Genomic DNA, 5,002 nt, shown 5'->3' on the forward strand with positions numbered 1-5,002 from the left:
GCCAAGTGAAAGAAGCCAGTCTGAAAAGGCTGCATACTGTATACTGTAGGTTTTCAACTATATGACATTTTTGAAAGGGCAAAACTATAGGGACAGAAAAATATTAATGGTTGCCAAGGGTTCAAGCAAAAGAAAAGAGGGATAAATGGATGAAATGTGGGGCATTTTTAGGGTGGTAAAATTTTTCTGTGTGAAACTGTAATTGTGGATAAATATCATTATTCATTTGTGAAAAATCCATAGTAGTGTACAACACAAAGAGTGAAACTTAATGTAAACTATGAACTACGGTTAATAACAATGTACCAATATTTGTTCATTATTTATAACAAACGTACCACACTAACATAAGATATTAATAATAGGGGAAACTGTGAGGCAGAGGTAGTGAGTATATATACTATCAGCTCAATTATTCTGTATATCTAAAACTATATTAAAAGAATAAAGTCTATTAATTATTTATAAATAAATAATAAAGGAACAAAGAATAGAAAAAAATCCCACACTGGTAGAATTAAACCCAAATATATTGATAAATACATTAAATGTAAATGGCCTAAGCATTCCAATTAAAAGGCAGAGAGTGTCAGACTGAAGAAAAAGTAAGACCGAACTATATTCTATCTACTAGAAACTCACATTAAAGACACTGATAGATTAAAAGTTAAAAATGTGTAAAAAGATATACCATGTGAAAACTATTCATTAGAAAGCTGACTATATTAATATCAGACAAAGTAGACTTCAGAAAAATAGAGATGTTACCAGGAATAAAAAATTAAAAAAAAAAAAAAAAAACTTTTAACAATAATAAAGGGATCAGTTCACCAAGCAGACATAATTATCATAAATATGTATGCATATTTATGTATTTATGTATACTTCAAAATACAAGAAGCAGAAACTGACAAAACTGGAAAGAAAAATAGACAAGTCCACAATTGTCAGATATTTCAACACTTCTGCCTTAAATTGATAGAAATAGTAGGGGAAAAGATCAGTAAGGATAAAGCAAAATTTATTATTATTACTATTTTCTTTTTTAATACATAGTATTTTTATTAAATTTATTGGGGTGACATTGGTTAGTGAAACTATATAGGTTTTAAGTGTATATTTCTATAATATATCATCTATATATTGCATTGTGTGCGCACCACCCAGAGTCAGTTCTCCTTCCATCACCATATATTTTACCCCCTTTACCCTGTTCCACTACACCCCTTCCTCCTTTACCCTCTGGTAGCCATTAAACCGTTGCCTGTGTCTGTAAGTTTGTTTGTCTTGTTCGTTGGTTGCTTTCAGTTTCATATCCCACATATGAATGAAGTCATATGGTTCTTGATTTTTTCTGCCTGATTTATTTGGCTTAGCATGATAATCTCATGATCCATCCATGTTGTCGCAAAAGGCAGTATTTCATCTTTTCTTATGACCAAGTAATATTCCATTGTATGTATGTACCACATCTCCACAGCCTCTCCAAGGACTAGTTAGTCCTTGTCTTGTTGATAATAGCCATTCTAACAGGTGTGAGGTGGTATCTCACTGTGGTTTTGATTTGCATTTCCCCATTAGCCAGTGAAGCTGAGCATCTTTTCATATCTCTGTTGGCTGTTTGTACGTCTTCTTGGAAGAAGTGTCTGTTCAGGTCCTCTGCTCATTTTTTAATGGGATTGTTTGTTTGTTTTTTGTAGTTGAGTTGTGTGAGTTCTGTGTATATTTTGGCTATTAACCCCTTATCGGAGGTGTTGTCTGCAAATATCTTCTCCCATTCGGTTGGTTGCCTCTTCGTTTTGTTGGTGGCTTATTTGCTGTGCAGAAGCTTTTTAGGTTCATATAGTCCCGTTCGTTTATTTTTGCTTTTACTTCTCTTGCCTTTGAGGTCAAATTCACAAAATCCTCTCTAAGCCCAAGGTCCATAAGTTTAGTACCTCTGCTTTCTTCTATGCATTTATTGTTTCAGGTCTTAAATTTGGGTCTTTGATCCATTTTGAGTTAACACTATCAATCACCTTGACCCACCTGACATTTATAGAGCACTCCATGATATACCATCATCAGGGTACACTCATTTCAAATACACACGGAACCTTAACCAAGACCACATTCTGGAACACAAAATGAGTCTCAATAAATTTAATGACACAACACAAGTTTCAATAAATTTCATGGAAATAAAATCATTCAAAGTATGTTCTAGGACCATAACTGAGTTAAAAAAGAAATCAATTCCAGAAGGTATCTGAAATATTCCAAAATAGGTGGAAACCAAGCAACATATTTCTATGTCATCCATAGGTTAAGGAGCCTGTCTGATTTTATGGGGGGAAAAAATCACAAGGGAACTTAGAGAATATTTTGAACTAAAGGCAAATGAGAACAAAACATGTCAAAATGTGTGGGGTCATCTGAAACAATGTTTAGAGAGAAATGTATAGCTTGAAGTGCTTATATTAGGAAAAAAGAACCCTTCAGCCGGCAGCCATTGCGAGCAGCAGCCATGGCTCCGTGCTAACCCATGGCCTTGGGCCTCGACAAAGGCCACAAGATGACAAAGACTGTGAGCACCCCAGACACAGCCGCCGTGGGTGCCTCACCAAGTTCACGGAGGACGCCATCAGAGCGGTGTGCAGCTTTGCCCCCCTTCAGCAGCTCCATGAAGTTGTTCATAGCACAAGTGGGTCTCTAAGGACAAGTGGGCCCCAAGTTCATCAAGAAAAGGATGGAGACACGTGCCCAAAGGAAGGGAGAGAAGCTGAGCAATATCCTTGCAGCTGTGAGGACAACTGTGGCCAAGAAGGACGGAGCCCATTCCCCTCTGTGTGTGATAAAACCTTTTCAGGAAAAAAAAAAAGAAGAAGAAGAAGAAGAAAGATTCAAAGAGCAACTATTTAAGCATCCGGCTTGGGGAACTAGGAAAAGAAAAGCAAATTAAAACTAAAGTTAAGTAGCTGAAAAGATATAGAATACAGAATGAAATTCAATAAAAAGAAGACAAACAAAAGAGAACTGCCTTCTGAGACAGTCTAACCCGACCTTTACTTACAGATTAACATCACATGCAAACCAGATTAACTAAAACAGTCATTTGAGCCATAGAAATAATAACAAGCATAATATTTTTGAAGAATATTAACAGGCTTTCCTCTTTTATGTACAATATAGACATCCTAAGTTATCCATCTTCCCTGAGCTGTAGGGTGAGGCATCGTTGCAGCATTAATACAAAGAAAAACAAAAGGTAGTAATTACTTGGACCACAAAATAGAATTTCAAGTCAACAAGGATAGGAAATCATCTTGAAAGTCAGGCTTTGTGTGAGAGAAAAGGATTTTCTAAATTTCTTCATCTCCCCGTTTAACGAATGAAGAAGCAGTTCTGGCTGACTTGGTCACAGATTTTTACATAAAAAGGACCGAGATCAGACAGGAAGAAATGTGAAAGCCTGTTTTTTTCCTTTGCAACTGAATTTAGGGAAGAGAAAGGAAGACAGAAAGAAGGGAAGCAGCAAAAGAAACAAGGTAAGGAAGTATCCTCACCTACCTTCTCCAGGCTGAAATCTCAGAGAGAAGGAACTTTTCGATAAGAGGAAGGAACGTTGGGGGTGAAAGCCTCTTTGCCCTTTGGGACTCAAGAACAAACCCGTTTGCAAGGCAACCTGTGCTGGTACAGCACAGTCCCCGCAGAGTAAAGAAGGCAGAAGAGGATAGTCAGAAAAGAGAGAGGGCCTAATTATCATCCCTAATCTCTCACTTGTGGAGTAAACCTAAAGACTTCCACCTACCTCTAAGGAAAGAACGAGAAGGGAACAGGACAGTCGTCATGATGGGGGGCCTTTTCTGGGGAGAATGGAGGAGCTCCGTAGAAGAGGCTATCGGAGGCAGCCACATCGCAGAGACTTGAGACAAATGCAGCACCAATGAGAGCCAAGGTAGAGCCATGCCAGATGGTATAGCCCACCAGGTTCTGCCAAAGCTGGGTCTAAACTTTCATCAGGGGTGCTATCAGTCGCAGACTTAGGAGTGGATGCCAACGTGTTACCTAGGGCTGGGGTCCACTGACTCCAGCTCACCAGTTATCAGCCAGGGTAGCCCCAGGCCAGGGTAGAAACCTCCCCCCAATACACTTGAATAGTAATTTGAAGAAGAGCAACATCACCGTTTGCATTTGTGCTTCAAAGAAGAGACAGAGACCGCTCACTGGACTTACATCTTCTATAAGATGACGGGGGAAAAGAATTTCTTTTCTTTCTTCACAACTGAGTTCTTGATCTGCTTTTTAATCTGAAATTTCCATTTAGGCTAAAAAGTTCAAACACCTATACACTGAATACGTGCCCTGCTTATGAAAATGATGTATGTTATAAGGAGAAAGAAACTATTCCTAAGATCTCCCAAGGGCCAGAGCAGCCAGACATGAATTCTCAAGGTCTATTTCAGGTGAAGCCGGTGGGGGAGGGATTCTGACCACACACCCAAATCTGCAGAAATGCTGAAAAGCAGCAGAATACAAACTGACAGGATACCCATAGGTTATCTTCAAGAACTGGAGCTGGATGATCCTTCACCTTGAAAAAAGGCCCAGAAGGGCCCATGAAGAAGTGGGCTATGTAAGCAAGACCACTGCCTCAACAGCTTTCAAAATTAATCACCATGCTTCTGAAGGAGTGTGAACTTTGTCCCCCCCCCCCCACATGTATTAAACTTTCACTCAAATTCTAGGCAGAGAATATACAGTAGGCATCCCTTAGTCCACTTTGCAGCCCACAATTTTCCCTCTCTAACGTCCTTCTCACAAACCCCAAGCTAAGATTCCTTCTTAGTCAGATCATGGAAATGGTAGGAATTACTATACAATCACAATCCCTTTCTACATCCTCCAATCACAAAATTATTCAGGATCTGATCACAAGATCATTCCTGTTCAACATTTCTTTACCAAAAATCTACCACATATAGTTCATAATTTCAATAGAGTCTCCATAATTTTTTTTGTT

General features: G+C 38.6%; 1 pseudogene; it reads left to right on the plus strand.

Annotated features, from left to right (window-relative positions):
• Positions 1-2,506: 2,506 nt before the first annotated feature.
• Positions 2,507-2,941, plus strand: LOC141568655 (large ribosomal subunit protein eL36 pseudogene; annotated as a pseudogene).
• Positions 2,942-5,002: the final 2,061 nt, after the last annotated feature.

The sequence above is a fragment of the Rhinolophus sinicus genome, linkage group LG14 (assembly GCF_036562045.2).
Source record: "Rhinolophus sinicus isolate RSC01 linkage group LG14, ASM3656204v1, whole genome shotgun sequence".
In the NCBI taxonomy this organism is placed as follows: domain Eukaryota; kingdom Metazoa; phylum Chordata; class Mammalia; order Chiroptera; family Rhinolophidae; genus Rhinolophus; species Rhinolophus sinicus.